Raw genomic sequence first — 15,753 nt, 5'->3', positions numbered from 1 at the left:
CCGTGACATGCACCCGTCTAATCTTCTAAAATGTCTAATTTTCTTGAAATTTAGAACTCCAGAATGCCTTCGATTTTTCGGTCGTGCAACACGCAAATTCCTGAAAAACGCGAAAAATTCCGAAAAAATACGGTGAAAACGCACAGAATTTAAAATTTAGATGTTCCTGGGATTTTTTCTGAAAGTCAAATCCGTGACATGCACCCTTCCAATCTTCTAAAATGTCTAATTCTCTGGAAAAGTCGACTTCTTCGATCTCCGATCTGGCAACGCTGATCCCGAGAAGAGCCCTCCCGATGAAATCCGTGAGGGGGGGACGGGGAGGCAGGGAGGGATTTCCCTCGATCTTCGGCGGTCCGGAACTTAACGAGCAGTCTAAAGCGCCGAATTTACCGACAATTACAACTCTTAATGACCCGGAACCATCGCCGCCCCTCGCTCCAGCCCCGGCGCCCGAGGCCCCCTCCCCCCCTCCCCGCTCGCCGGCTCCGACGAGCAAGACAACGGCGGTCCCTTCACAGATGCAACCGCGCACTGGAGATGGTATCTATCTCTCGTCGCCGTTGCGGCCCTCCACCGCGCTCCCCCCTCAGGAAAAACATCGTATGTGCATTTGGACGTTGCCAAATTGCCTCTGGTTAAATATCCACTCGCGAGGAAAATTATGAAGGTTTTCTCTTGAAATTTTCAGACATTTTAGATAAAATTTAGGTTATAATTCGCTGGAAAATCTCAAGAAATACATTGGAAAGTTTTCTAGTAAATTTGTAAAATACCGAAGGAAATTTGGCAACGCTAGGAGGCTCATATGACGTTTTAGTGTGAAAGCTCCGCCGGTAACGAGGAGCCATCCCGTTTCCCATTGTTATCGACTGAAGAAACGAGCGGGGACTTGAAACTCAACGAACGAGACTTAAGTGCTCGAGATGGTCGGCCTAGTTCAAAGTTGCCAGATTGTGCTGAAAAATCAGCACTTTTCCCTATTTAAATCCAAGTAAAGTATTCACATTTTATCGCACAATCTGACAACTGTGGCCTAGTTCAGTGGCCTCGCTCGTTTGTAATTCATTAGTGTTGTTTAGTAGGTAGGGTGAGAGTTTTTTAAAAGTCATCGAAAAATTGGGACTACGAGGAAAATTTCTGACCAAATGTGACATGTCAGGAAAATAGCAAGACATTCTGCGCTATTTCCTGAGATTTTCCCACACACCGGAATCAATCCTGTTATTAATCGGTGAGTATTTTAGAGATTGGTCCATGGTTCACAGCAGGGGTGCAGAAAATATGCGAGGGCCACCGGGCCGTATGCTCTTATGGCTCATAATCAGGGACGGACTAGCCGGGGTGCTATCCCAGGTCGCCCCGTAGGCGATTTTCCGTTCCGGATCATCTAGGAGTCTTTGGAGACTGAAATTCTCGGTGTAAAGGGGCCCTCCAACTTTAAGATTTGGAGCCCCCGATGACCAGCACCCTGAGCCCTTGAGCTCTAATGGAGATGTTGCATGTGTGAGGGCTTTGCGATTTGACCATCGATTCTTACATAAAAGTTCGCGAGAAACACGATGGTGCCACTGGTTTTCTCAGAAATCATCTAGTAAGCTCAATAAAAGCTCTCAATGTGCGGCCAAAATGGAGGGGATATCCCACCCTACCCTGAGAGCCCACCTCTACATCAAGACAAACTCTCCATGCAAAGATGGGGAGCAAACACATTGACAGGGCTGCCACTTTATTTGGGGACTCCAAAACTGAAAACACGGCAACCCTGCTGATGTATTTGCTCCCTATCTTTGCATGGAGAGTTTGTTTGGATGTAGAGGTGGACTCTCAGGGTAGGGCGGGATATCCCCTCCATTTTGGCCTCAACTTGAGAGCTTTTTTTGAGCTTGGGAGTTGATTTCAGGGAAAACCAGTAGCACCATCGTGTTTCTCGCGAACTTTTACATCAGGAACAACAGTCAAATCGCAAATTCCTCACACATGCAACATCTCCATTCGGCCCTGCTCCTAATATATCGTAGAGTCCCTTTATACCCAGAGTTACGACAACTCGATTATCAGCTGACTGACAGCCGGCCTTGGCTGGCCATGGAGGCCGAAAGGAGTGCACCCAAACGAACGATATTGAGGGATAAGGATCAGGAATCCTGCGATGTCTGTCACACAAAAACAACAACATCAACAAACTGATCAATTAAAAATAAAATGAGATTGGTTTGTGAATAATTTCTTAATCTATTTTCATTTTGGACCGATGGAAATAACAATTTACTCTTGATAAACCACAATTAGGTAATATTTTCATTATTCTTGTTCACATACGAGGTACCGCCATCTTGGTGCACTCGTTTCGGCCTCCATGAGCGAGAACCAATCAGAATTGGATTTTTTTTAGGCCACTTTCAGCCCAACCCTGGCCCAACCAAAAGTGAGTTGTCGTAACTCTGGGTATAAAGGGACTCTAACATCGGGGTGAAACTGGACGACGGCCCCAAGCCCGCCCTCGCGGCAACAGCGCCGCGGGGACTCGCGGGCGCCGCGCGCCGACGAGGATCGCCATCAAAAGGCGGTCAATTTCGCGGCTCTGCGGTGGCGATCGCGTCAGAATGTCATCATAATCGCCCGTGCATTCGACTGCAAGGTCCCGCGCGCTCTTAACGGGTCCTAATCGCGCACCCCTCCCCCGCCCCCGCCCCCCGACCGCGGGCTCCTCTCATTGTTCCAGATCGCGCTACGCCCAAGGCCGGCCCCGCTCCGGATCCGTTCTGCGCAGTTCCCGCCGCCGCGGAAAATTTCGCCCGTGGACCGCTTCGAGCTTCCGCGGATCGCCAGCCGTCCTCCCGTGATAAGGAAGAACGACGTACGAGCCTTCAGACGTTGTTATAGTTTCTTCGAAAAAAAAAGGATTAATAAGGAAAATTGTGTTTGTTTCTTCAAATTTATCAGAAAATGTTGCTCGCAATCTAATCTCTAAAATCTGAAAATTTCCAGGATAAATATGCTCAACTCTTCAAAAAAATACATGTTGCATCGGAGGCAATTTGGCAACTATCGAATGTTAAACACCGTTTTTCCTAAACATGACAGATCTGCTCAACGCCCTCAGGTGGCAGGTGGGTCCCAATCGGCCACTGAAATTAAGGTCTCCACAGAGGGAGTAAACGGACGTAAAAGTATCGAGCGACTTGCTGAAATACTAGTTTCACTTAACTTTTTTGGCAATAAACGAATCCATCGCATCTTTCATCACATTTGACCCTTAAATCGTTTCTAAAACCTGAATCACAGCTGAAATTCTCCGATCGCAAAAATTAACCATTCGACTCGACTGATTATCAATTTCAATAGCGAGTCCGCAGGGAGGATACTCCTGGGCAACCGCTAACGGACGAAAAAGGGCGTTCCGTCCCGAATCCACCGATGGCGGTTGTGGATGCGGCCGCCGCGGGCGAATTCAATGGCTCATCCATCAATGGCAAAAGCCAACGAGCGCACAGTGGATCGAGTCAACAGGAGAGGCCGGACAAAATTCGGAAACTTTAAACGCTCATAACTCCGTTCATACAAAAATTTGAGGTTCTGGAAGTGGTACCATTGGTTTCCTCGTAGAATTTTCTTCGAGAAGCACCCCTTGAAATGTAAAATGTGACGAAATAAACATCAAAATTTGGAGTTTGAGTCAAAAATTTCATGTCCGAACTCTTTAAGTAGGGTGTCTACACCACTGGAAAAAAAAAACACATTGGATCTAGAGTCAAGACTCTTGCAAATATTGACAAGAAAAAGGACTCTTGATTCAATCAGATTTAAGCTTAAATCAAAAGGAAATCCGCTCAAATTAAGAGGCTTGGTTCTTGATTTAAGCTTAAATCTGATTGAATCAAGAGTATTTTTTCTTGTCGATGTTTGTAAGAGTCTGGACTCTGGATCCAATGTGTTTTTTTTTTCCCAGGGAAGTCCGGAAATAGCACTGATTTTTCAAGGGCGGTCTGGAAGTTCTGAAAAAGTGCGGAAAGTTTGCAAAAAATCCCGGATTTTTTTCATTTTTGTCGCAATTTGAGCGGGAAATTCAAATTTTTGAAATTGTTCGGATTTTGTCAGTTGAAGGTATTGAAAAAGTACTGAATTTTTCTGTTGAGGAAGTAGTGAATTTCTTGGGAATGTTCTAAAAAAGTACTGGAAAAGCACTGATTTTTGGCCAGCCTCTTTTAAGTAGACACCCTGCTCTAAGTGACTCGATCCACTGTGCGCCGGCGTGGACCGAAAAGACCTTAACCGGACTAGCGAGCGCGCACCGAGCCGAGAGCGAGCCTTTCAGCGCACCTTAAATGCCTTGACCCGAAAAACCCGCTTCAAAACGCACCGCGACGCCCGTGCTAAGCTCGTAGCGCCGCGGCTTCAGCGCCTTGCTCAACTCCCAAGCTACGGGCACGAGAACATCCAATCGCGTATGGTTCAACTTTCCACCAACACGACCGGACGCTGAAACGTTTAACAGTCCCAGCACGGCAAATGCTAGCGGTTATTGGACCCACCTGACTGGCTGTTTTATCGTCATTCCGTCACCTTCCAGGCAAAGTATCACAAGCGCCATGCGACGTTTAAAAATTTCCGCCGCCATTTTATTTTTTTACAGAGAAATTGTTCAACGAAGCTGTCCGAAAATTTCACTGAATTTTCTTTGTGCTGCCGATAAAATTTAGTGAAATTTCCAAACAGATTCAACCAACAATTTCTCAGTAAAGAAATAAAATGGCGGCGGAAATTTTTAAACGTCGCATGGCGCTTGTGATACTTTGCCTGGAAGGTGACGATTCTCCCACATAAGGACGTAACTACATTCGATGTTGCCAAATTGACCCCCGAAAATTTCATTTTTACCAGGTGAATCCTCGGCATTTCTGACTGCAAATTTTACTGATTTTTCATCGTGCAATAATCGGACAAATTGCGGACACAATTCGAACCGGTGCCTCCTTATAAAAAATTGAATTGTTTGAGTCAATTTTGCAACCTTTCGTAGCCTCTTAATCCATATCATCCTCTATCATATAAAATCACAAGACCATTAAAGCACAACACCTGAGGCGAATGAGGCGCAAAACTGTTTGGGGGGTTGGACCATGAAGCGGTCAGGGACATTAGCCCCCTAGTTTTTTTGATTAATCACCGATTTGAGCTCGTATCCGTTTTCTTAACATTAATTTCTCTGTTTTTCTGTTTGTTGCAGGTAATTTCGCCACCATCTAATTTTTGAAGTGATCAGCTCGTCCGACCTGTAAGTTGTATTTAGTCCAGTCATAAGCGCAAATCTCAAGAATTAAACACTGAATCGAGAGAAGATGAAAAAACTCGGAGAAATATTATCAGCGTATTTGGGCACCAATCAAGAAATGCAATTGAATCTACCACTCCTCTCACGAGAGATAACTTGTAAATTGAGAGGCCACACCAGAAAAATGGCTGATTTAACCTTTTTTCATTGTCGACGCCAAAATCAGCTATAAATACGATTTTCAAGTATCTTTACTTTTCCTCCACGATGATATGTACATCGATAGTCCTTGGAGTCACCTCAACGTGTACGGAACTCGGTCTAGAAGGCGCTCACAATTAGAGGCGAAATTTCGGGCCCAGATCAAAGCGTTTCACCGCTCCACCCTGATTGGAATAGGTCATGATGACTTGAAAAAATTCAGCGAAATATTGTGACCCACGGCGTCCGCCCAGACAATCCATCTTCACCAGGACGTCTGGCCTTGAGCGAGCGCAAAATGGGGAACGTATTAAGACGTTTTAATTTCACCGCTGCCAATTTTAGGAGTTAGATTTAGGATTAGGATTCGGAAAAAAGTGCATATCCTCGGAAATCGGCAACATGGATCAGTGCGATCAGCCGTCGTAGGTTGGTGTTGGTGCCCAAACCTTTGGATTGACTGACATCCATTTATGTTGTCAGTTCCATCCAAGCAACTGGTATGGCGAGAGAGGCAGAAAGAAATTAAATAAAATATTGTTCGGTCGCTTTGGATTATTGAGGAATGGTCTTCCTCTCGAAAAAGTATGTTGGAAATTAATTATCTCTCTTCCAAAAGAATACAATCACAGAAGCGATAACTGGAAATTAGATCTAGCCGTTTATCTTACCCGCCTCTCAACGGCTCCATTGTAATTTTTCCTTTCCAAAAATTTAAAAAAAAAAAATTCCCCTCCATAAATTATTTCTTTGAATAAAATTAAAAAGAATTTAACCTAAAACAATCCGAACATCAAAGATATGTAATAAGATGTTTTTGAACGGGTTTTCTAGCCATCTATAGACTAAAGAATCCATCATTTCCCCTAGTTTTCATTTCGACTTCTGTGCATCTCTTTCTTCAGATGTATATTTCTTCTTCAGATGCATAATTTGTTTTTAAAAAAAAAATTAAATCCGAGCCGGCAACGCTGCGTGTCCGCGGTCCCATCAACAAGTGTCGCTCGCCTAGCCGCCCGGGCGCTCGCTGTATCGCTAAACTCGTGACCCATTTTTATAATTGACATACGCTTATTTCTGTCGGTCGATTATTTATTTACATCTTTTAGTTTTAAGTAACGAATAGCCCAGGTGCGCGGGTCTCCCCCGGCGAAACCCACGGGGGTGTCAGCGTGAAACCAACACCTCCTCCCCCTCCCCATCATCTTTGCTCCTCGAATGACGAGAACTCGGTCGTTCGCCCATTCTTCACTGTAATTTTGCACCACTTCTAGATTTTTTTGTCTCGCACCATTTTAGGAACCATCGATGGGTTTTAGGAGAATGAACTTCAAAACTCGCCCGAATTTTGTTCCAAAAACTATCAAAAGTTGATCCAATAATCGGTCAAACTGACGAAAAGCCCCAAAATTCCGAGGAAATTCCGAAAAATAGCTGAAATACGGGGATATTCCTAGAATGGAGCTGTTGCAAATGTGAGGGATTTGCGATTTGACCGTTGATTCTTATGTAAAAGTTCGCGAGAAACACGATGGTGCCACTAGTTTTCTCTGAAATCATCTCCCAAGCTCAATAAAAGCTCTCAAAGTAAGGCCAAAATGGAGGGGATATCCCACCCTACCCTGAGAGCCCACCTCTACATCAAAACAAGCTCTCCATGCAAAGATAGGGAGCAAATACATTAGCAGGGTTGCCACTTTATTTGGGGACTCCAAAACTGAAAACACGGCAACCCTGCGAATGTATTTGCTCCCTATCTTTGCATGGAGAGTTTGTTTTGACGTAGAGGTGGACTCTCACTACTCTCAGGGCAGGGTGGGATATCCCCTCCATTTTGGCCTCACTTTGAGAGCTTTTTTTGAGCTTGGGAGTTGATTTCAAAGAAAACCAGTGGCACCATCGTGTTTCTCGCGAACTTTTACATAAGAATCAATGGTCAAATCGCAAATCCCTCACACATGCAGCATCTCTATTTCGAAGACTCCGAGTGAAGTTCCGCGAAATTGCAAAAGTTCCGAAGTTCGGAGTTAGTTCCAGGAAATGGCAGCACTGCGACCGCAGCGTATGGTTTACATTCCAGACTCATACTCTCTCGGTTCCAAGGGGAAAAATTCCCAATCCTCCTCCTCCTCCTCCTCCTCCTCCTCCTCCCTCCCCCTCCCCCCGGTCCGTCTCTGAAATTTTATTTACAAGTTGAGCGTGGTGACTCATCGCGCTCGCGTGCAATGAAATCACGCGACGGAGTGTCAACATTGTGACATTAAAACAAACAGTTGCAGACACCGAAACATTGAACAAGGCAGTGTAGTCGTAACTCGGTGGCATGTCCGAGCAACTCGACTCCGGCACGCGGGTCTGGGTTCGGGTCGTGCTCTGCTCGGATGCAGTGGCGTGGTGTGAATTGCGATATATCGATTGTTATGCCATTTAAACCAATGGTAAAGAATCGATTATTAAGGTGTTCGCTGCGAACACCCTGTTTATCGATCCTTTTCCATGGGTTTAAATGGCGTAACAATCGATATATCGCAAAGCACGCCACGCCACTGCTCGGATGCCCTTGGAGGAGTCGTAAAGGTTGTTGAAGGAGCTATCAGGGAGGGTTCTTTAGTTCGAAGGTAACATCGGGCGGATTCAAGCGATTACCAGTAGAAAACCTGTGGCGTTGCCTCCAGGCTTGAACATTTCAAAACATCTAATTTACTTTTTCTCCGACCATTCAAATGAAGAAAAATTCCTATTTTCCAGGCATGGTCAAATTACTGTTAGTAAAAACCGAATATCCTCGAGGATTTATGTATTTTTGCCTCTAAATTTTTCCTCAAGTTCTATTCACCATATCGAATCAAATGGTGTCAGAAATAGTGGTTCCTTATCGCTAATGTAGTGGTAGTCCATTTAAAGAGCTTTGGAAATACATGATTCTGACATCTGACACTATTTGGACAATACTTTGCAAAATGGAACTACTATTTCTGACTCATCCACAGAAGCACCTATCTGAATGTGGAAACTGATGGCACATGCGTTGTCTCTGAAACGAGCCGAAAGTAATAGTCTTTCATTGCGAAATTCAGTTCACTTCCATCTCATCCATGAAAACACATTTGCCCCAAGAAAACAAGCGTTTCTCATTTATCTCTCTGATGAGTCAGAAATAGTGGTTCTTCATCGCGAAATGAAGCCCAGTTGAAGTTTTGACAGCTATTCTGCCGTGCTAAGGAAGAACACCGTATGAACCTCCAGGCGTTGCCAAATTTCCTTTGATAAAACAAGAATTTCCTGGTAAATTTATGAATATACTCCATTCGATTTTTCAGATAATTTTGTACGCAATTTCGCGTAAAGTTCCTGAAAATTTCACGGGAAAATATTCATAATTTTCCTCTGAAATAAGCATTTTATCGAAGGAAATGCGGCAACTCTCGAATGTTCATACGGCGTTCTTCCTTAGCACGGCAGTATCATGGGCGGTCGTACGGCTGCGAAGAAGACGGCAAGCCTCAGGTCGGCCGACCAGGATCGGAACAGGGATTCTAGAGTACCTTTATAGATAGAGTATGGCCATTCGTATCTTTTTACTACAGGAAAACTGTTCCGCTTTTTGATTGGTCAACGAGTTTTTAGGCTTCATGATGCTCTTACGGCCGTAAATAAACAAACAAGATGGCGGCTCACCGTAACATCGATAAGAAGCTAAATTTGACAAAAATTTCATTTATACGGCTGTAACAATTTAAAAAACTAGCATATCTACGAATAACACACGAAAAACACATGAAAACATTGTTAAATCGCCTTTCACCTTTGTCACAGGAGGATGTAAGATGTACATAACCTCAATCTTTTTTTTTTTTTTTTTTTTTTTTTTTTTTTTTTTTGCTGGTTTAGTGGCTTATATTCCGTTGGAACCTACAGCCATCGATAGACAGTATTTATTGTCCTTAGACATCATGGGATTTAGGCACATCCATGCTCCAGGCTTTCAAATTTTCAGGGATTAAGGCCGAGAGGAATCTGTTTCTGCAGATCCACTCGTCAGTTCCATGAAAATTTGTCGCCACCACCGGGATTCGAACCCGGGACCTATTGGCCTAGAGTCAGACGCGCTGACCACTAGGCCAACCTGGCCGGCTAACCTCAATCTTCCTTGCTGATAACAGCCATCTTGTTTGTTTACTTGCGGCCGTAAGAACATCGTGTCAGCCTATTTTCAAGCGACCAATGAAAAACCGGAACAGAAATGGCCATACTCTGTCTATAAAGGTACTCTAGTATCATGGACGGTCGTACGGCTGCGAAGAAGACGCAAGCCTCGGGTCGGCCGACCGGGATCGGAACAGGATTCCGGTCGGCGAATGGCGGTAGCCGAGGAAGCGAGAGGAAACGGCGACGAAAAACGCGGCGCGTAAAAAAAACGGGCCTCGTTGCAAGGTCAGCCGTACTACGGTCGTCGGGCGCGGAGGAGTTGTAATTTTATGTATCGCGCGGCTGGCGCATGGCAGCGGCAGTAGCCCGGTCTTGTCCCGCTCCCGGTCGGTTGTAGCCGTGCCCGTGCACCCGCAGCGCGGGCCTCATCCAGACCCAGTTCCGACGACGACGGTAGTGTCGACCGAGTCGAGTGGGGACTTGGGCGAGGTCGCCGGATCCGCGAAAATCCCACCAGGTCGGCACGGAAATTCGGGAGCTCGAATTCGCGCATCGAGACTAACCGCAGTGAGGAACCACAATAGAGATGCTGCATGTGTGAGGAATTTGCGATTTGACTGTTGATTCGCATGTGAAAGTTCGCGAGAAACACGATGGTGCCACTGGTTTTCTCTGAAATCAACTCCCAAGCTCAAAAAAAGCTCTCAAGTTGAGGCCAAAATGGAGGGGATATCCCACCCTACCCTGAGAGTCCACCTCTACATCAAGACAAACTCTCCATGCAAAGATAGGGAACAAATACATTGACAGGGCTGCCACTTTATTTGGGGACTCCAAAACTGAAAACACGGCAACCCTGCTAATGTATTTGCTCCCTATCTTTGCATGGAGAGTTTGTTTGGATGTAGAGGTGGACTCTCAGGGTAGGGCGGGATATCCCCTCCGTTTTGGCCTCAACTTGAGAGCTTTTTTTGAGCTTGGGAGTCGATTTCAGAGAAAACCAGTGGCACCATCGTGTTTCTCGCGAACTTTTACAGAAGAATCAACAGTCAAATCGCAAATCCCTCGCACATGCAACATCTCCATTTTCCGATTTTCCGATCTAACTCGAAAAAAATGGCTCCTCTACTCACACCGGTCACTTGTTTTAGTGTATGTTTTTCCGGGGGACGGCAACGTGGGACGTCTCGACGTCCGACGCGTCATCCGCGGCGCTGCCGTTGCCGCGCGCAAGGTCGCGCCGAAATGGAAATGCTCGCAGTACGGCTCGGGCCTCCACGCCATGCCCTGCCTTTCCGCCGCGCCACCGAGCTGGAATGAAATGGAGGTGCCAAATGCACTGCGCCACGTGGTCTCGTGGAAAATTTGCGCAAGGCCACTACGCGCTACGCGCTCCCCACGCCACGCACCGCAACGTAGCGACGTAGCTGTCAGGCGGGAAAATTTTACTCCGCAGAGAAACCTCTCAACGCACGCAGATTACTCTCCCTTCACGCTGTAAATGGACGTATTTATGCTGAATGGAACCTCGTGAAGGTAAATTGGATCGCGTTTAGCAGAAAGGAACCAAGCCTCGTCAGCTATTGTCCAATTTAACCGGTCGATATCAGTGGCGTGGCGTGAATAATCGATTATCGATATCTCGCCATTTGAAGCTATGGTAAAGAATCGATTACTAAGGTGTTCGCTGCGAACACCCTAATAATCGATCTTTTTTCATAGGTTTAAATGGCATAACAATCGATATATCGCAATTCACGCCACGCCACTGGTCGATATAATTTTTTACAAGAGAACGTTCGGGTGGATTCCTTTTGAAATTTCGAGGAATTTGTTTCGTACTCCGCGGAAAATTCACTGGAAGTACGAATATCCGCACGACCGTTTTCATGTGAAAAATCAAATCATCCAATTAAATTCCTAAGATCAACAGGCGTGCAATCACCATGCACATAGTTCATTTTAAATTAATTTATATCAAATCCAACAGCTCCGTTTACCATAAATTTTCGTTTCCCTCGCGGAAGAACGTACCTTTTTTTTAGTGGCGCCAAACCTCCCCTCGCAAATTGCAGCTTTACGAGGGAAAGTTTGGGAATCGATGAATTAAAATTTCCTGAAACGAAGCGTATTCCCAGAGGAAGGAGCCATCGTTCGACCTCGTGGCGATCAGTATACTGCCGTGCTAAGGAAAAACGCCCTATGAACATTCGAGAGCTGTCAAATTTCGTTCGATCAAATGTTTATTTTTGAGGAAAGCCATGGATATTTTTCCTTGGAATTTTCAGGAATTGCAATCAATATTATCTGAAAAATTGGAAGTAAAATATTCATAACTTTCCTCAATAATGAACCTGTTACCGAAGGAAATTTGGCAACGCTTGAAGGTTCATACTGGGTTTTTCCTTAGCACGGCAGTATACTTTAAGCTTCCACTCGTCAATAAATTGATGAACCGATCCGAGCATGAACCGCAGCGTTCTTTTTTTGTTTTTTCGCGCGCCAAGGCCTTGCTAATTCATCTGGAGTGGGCTCTTGGAAGTGTCAGTACTGCAGCTGGTTTGATTTTCAGCGCTAGCGTCCGCTCCCACCCGCGCCGCGCCAATCCGAAACGCAGCGTCGATAAGCATTTAACCGGGTTATACTCTAATGAGGAAAAATTGACGAAAAATCGCATACTACCTGCAAGAGAGATATTCACGAGTGGCATCAATCGAGAACCGATAATTTTTTCACTGATAATCTTCAAAAGAGCGGGAACTGCACAGTTTTTTTGTACTTCTGTGCTCGCTGTGCGAGTGGATATTATTCGAGAGGAGTTGAAGAAATAAAGGAAAAATTGAAGATGATCACGTGTATACTCTCGGAAAGCGACTCCCTCAAAATGAAATCTTGCACCTTTTCTTTGACCACAAAATTAACTTTTAAACTTTTATACCGTTGCAAGGTGTCGCGCGGCCATCAGCGAAAGCCGGAAATTTGATGTTACCTGGTAATATCAGGAAATTCAAAGTTTGCTAACTATTTTTCGACTACATGCAGTCAGCACATGTTAAAGTGAAACATTTGACTTAATTGACTTAAAATATCAGGAAAATCCAAGATAAAAAAGCGAACACCCTGCGTTGTCGTAGATGCTTACTCCATTCGATTGCTATTCCCCCATCGTTTTCGTTCTTTTTTCCCGGCAAAAAATTAGTCTATCGTTGCGATTAATCAATGGAACGGAATAGAGTCCCTTGATACTGAGAGTCAAGACAATGTGAATCCATTTCTGATTGGTTACCGTATTTTAGGCCTTCACAGTGTCACAAACGGGAATAAAGATTACATTTTCACCGATTGCAAAGATTATAATGTGGAATGGACCAGGGAATTACGGGTTGGGCAAGGAACAAACGAAATGAGAGAAGGAACGGAGAAAGGAATTTGAGAATGGGCCGATCAAAGATTACAAAAAACGTTCAATTTCTGTAATTTGTATTCCCGTCTGTGACTCCTTGAGGGGGTGTTGTCTTGACTGAAACTCTCTACACCTCTTTGGTGTAACAGAACTTAATTATCTTTCAAGAAATTCCCACCTTGTTATACCTGAATCGGATAAACCTCTATATTTGCCTCAGCTAAAGGCTCTTAGATTTTTCCTGTGTGCGATAAGTATCTTGATTTATTTTGCGAGGAAAGATCTATACTTTTAGAGGATGCCTGTCATTCTTATACGTTTAATTTCGTATAATACTGTGCAACACCTCTGTTGTGAAATAGTTGCTTCAGGCGCCGCCGCACGGCGGCCGGGCGGCCAGCGCGAAACGCGCATTGGCACCTACAAACCTAAAAGTGGATACTTCAAGCATCGTGCAATGCGTGAAGTATCCACTTAGGTTTGTAGGCACCAGTGAGCCTCTCGCGCTGGCAGCACGCGCACGCCGCTCCGCCCTGTTAGGCTTTAATATTTATACTCGCAGTATAAAGGGACTCTAGTTGCGATTTATCAATGATACAGAAGTGCTCGAAAAGTCATAAAAAATCGAGAACTCGGCTCGATATGACAACGCAGCTGATTAAGCCTGCCTCGAGCCGAGAGAGAGACCGCCTCCGGCTGTGGCTTCTTGACCCCGTGAGCATGAGCGTCCCCCTCTCCACCCCCCGTCGCCCGGCCGGGTGGATCGGAACCTCCCCGTCCTACCCCCTCGTTCGGGGAGAGGAACACCACGTGGATACCACGTCATCGCCCCAGCTAACTAGGGATTTTTTTCAGGCCCGAGCTGCGGCGGTGGCGCGGTGAGCAGTGAGCACCCGTGTCGTCCAACGCCGTTGCCGCGCCGCAGTGGCGTGGCGTGAATTGCGATGTATCGATTGTTATGCCATTCAAACCTATGGAAAAGGATCGATAAACAGGGTGTTCGCAGCGAACACCTTAATAATCGATCCTTTACCATAGGTTTAAATTACATAACAATCGATATATCGCAATTCACGCCATGCCACTGGTGTCGTAGCAGCCCCTCGGATTTGACTCGTCAGAGATGAGGGAACTGGGTCACTGGTGATCGCTCGGTTTGAAAAACGGTCCCCAAGTCTTTCAGGGATGTCTTCTCCGAGGTACCTAACGCGAGGGTTTAAGCTGTTCTAAAGAGAAGACAGTGAGAGATAGAGACGTTGTATAGGGAGAATACGGGCACGTCAAAATATGGAGCTCTCAGGGCCCCAAAGGGTGGCCAACCCTCTAACACAAAAATTGTCACAGCCAATGTTTTAATTTTCACACGGGGTTTCTAATATTTCAGCGGCAATAATTCAACAAAATTTCCTCCTTGGAGAATCTGCAGGTGTCTGAAATTTGACGAATTCTGTCTTCGAATGGACGCTACCAAGTGGGCTGAACGCGAGGATAACCTTTGGTTCATAAATTGAACAATTATTGGAAGAGAGACGATAAAATGATCTAATCTGCTAAAATACCTACATGCGTTTAAATGGGAAATGGCGTTACTAGGCGGCGCATTTTCTCACTTGTAAATCTATTTATGTATACTATTTCCCATAGCCAAAAAAAAAAAAATAAAAATTGATAAATACTGCAAGTTTAGCCCTTCAGACAGTTTCAGATGAAGCAATAAAAAATGTGTGTGCGATTTCTCAGTTGTTTGAAGATTTTAATGTTCGTCTGATGTTCGAAGTTGGTCGGATTTCTAGACAATTTATGTCTCCAAGATTACTCTACTCCGTTTCGTGCCCCGGACCGTTCCAGTTGCCACAAACCGTAGACTGTAAACAAATCAATACGTGCTCACGCTCAATGCGTGGCCCTTCTCTTTGGAAATCGATGCAGTGAAATGTTTTGTAAACTTTCCTGCAGAAGCCCATCTTTTGAAAATAACTCTATGCAACGGTGCTGCTCGCTTATTTTGTAACATCGATTGTTTAAATGTTGCGCTTCTGTTTAAGATACTGCATCAACCGCATGTCAGTTGCATCAACGCGTCCTAACCGAGAGCTGTCCTTTGGTCGATGTCGAGACGAAACAGGTCCATCGGCTGATAGGTCCTAGAACGTGGGGAAAAACTTTCATACTACCACCTGTCTCTTATGATAGTCTCTTTAAGGAACAGCTTTAAGACTTGCACTAGGTACCTCTGCGGGGCGATTATTGAAATGTCATCGACTCTATGTCGCCGCTTACGACAAGACATAGCCCTATCTTAACCGTGCAATATATCGCAATTCGATGTCTTATCGGGCTGGTTTAAATTTCAATAATCGGCCCGCTGAAAAGACTTCCTTTACTGCCTCGCTAAGGAAGAACGCCGTATGAACATTCGAGAGTTGCCATATATCTTTCGATAAAACTTCATTTTTAAGAAAAATAATGCATATTTTCCCTAGACATTCGTAGAAATTTCAGGTGGAATTGCGAACCGAATTATCCGAAAAATTAGAATGAAAATATTCGTAAGTTTACCAGGAAATTCGTGTTTTATCAAATGAAATTTGGCAACGCCTGAAGGCTCACACGGCGTTTTTCCTTAGCACAGCAGTACAGAATACCTACACAGGGAGAATACGGACAAGTCGGTAATTACAAGAATCGATTATTAAGGTGTTCGCTGCGAACACCCCATTTATCG

The 15,753-nt window shown here is 45.0% G+C and overlaps 1 protein-coding gene and 1 long non-coding RNA gene across 6 annotated transcripts in view; both read left to right on the top strand.

Moving 5' to 3' along the window:
• The window catches only part of LOC140224777 (uncharacterized), a 103,648-nt gene extending 97,454 nt beyond the window's left edge, over nucleotides 1-6,194 (top strand). The window contains exon 3 of the long non-coding RNA XR_011900027.1: nucleotides 5,231-6,194. This is a non-coding gene — a long non-coding RNA (uncharacterized lncRNA). The remainder of the gene's footprint in view (nucleotides 1-5,230) is intronic.
• Nucleotides 1-15,753, top strand: part of LOC109034175 (max dimerization protein 1) — a 279,247-nt gene that overhangs the window by 248,015 nt on the left and 15,479 nt on the right. The window lies entirely within an intron of this gene.

This window comes from Bemisia tabaci, chromosome 6 (assembly GCF_918797505.1).
Source record: "Bemisia tabaci chromosome 6, PGI_BMITA_v3".
NCBI lineage: Eukaryota > Metazoa > Arthropoda > Insecta > Hemiptera > Aleyrodidae > Bemisia > Bemisia tabaci.
Note: the sequence above shows the minus strand (reverse complement) of the source record. Positions and strands in the feature narration are given on the sequence as shown.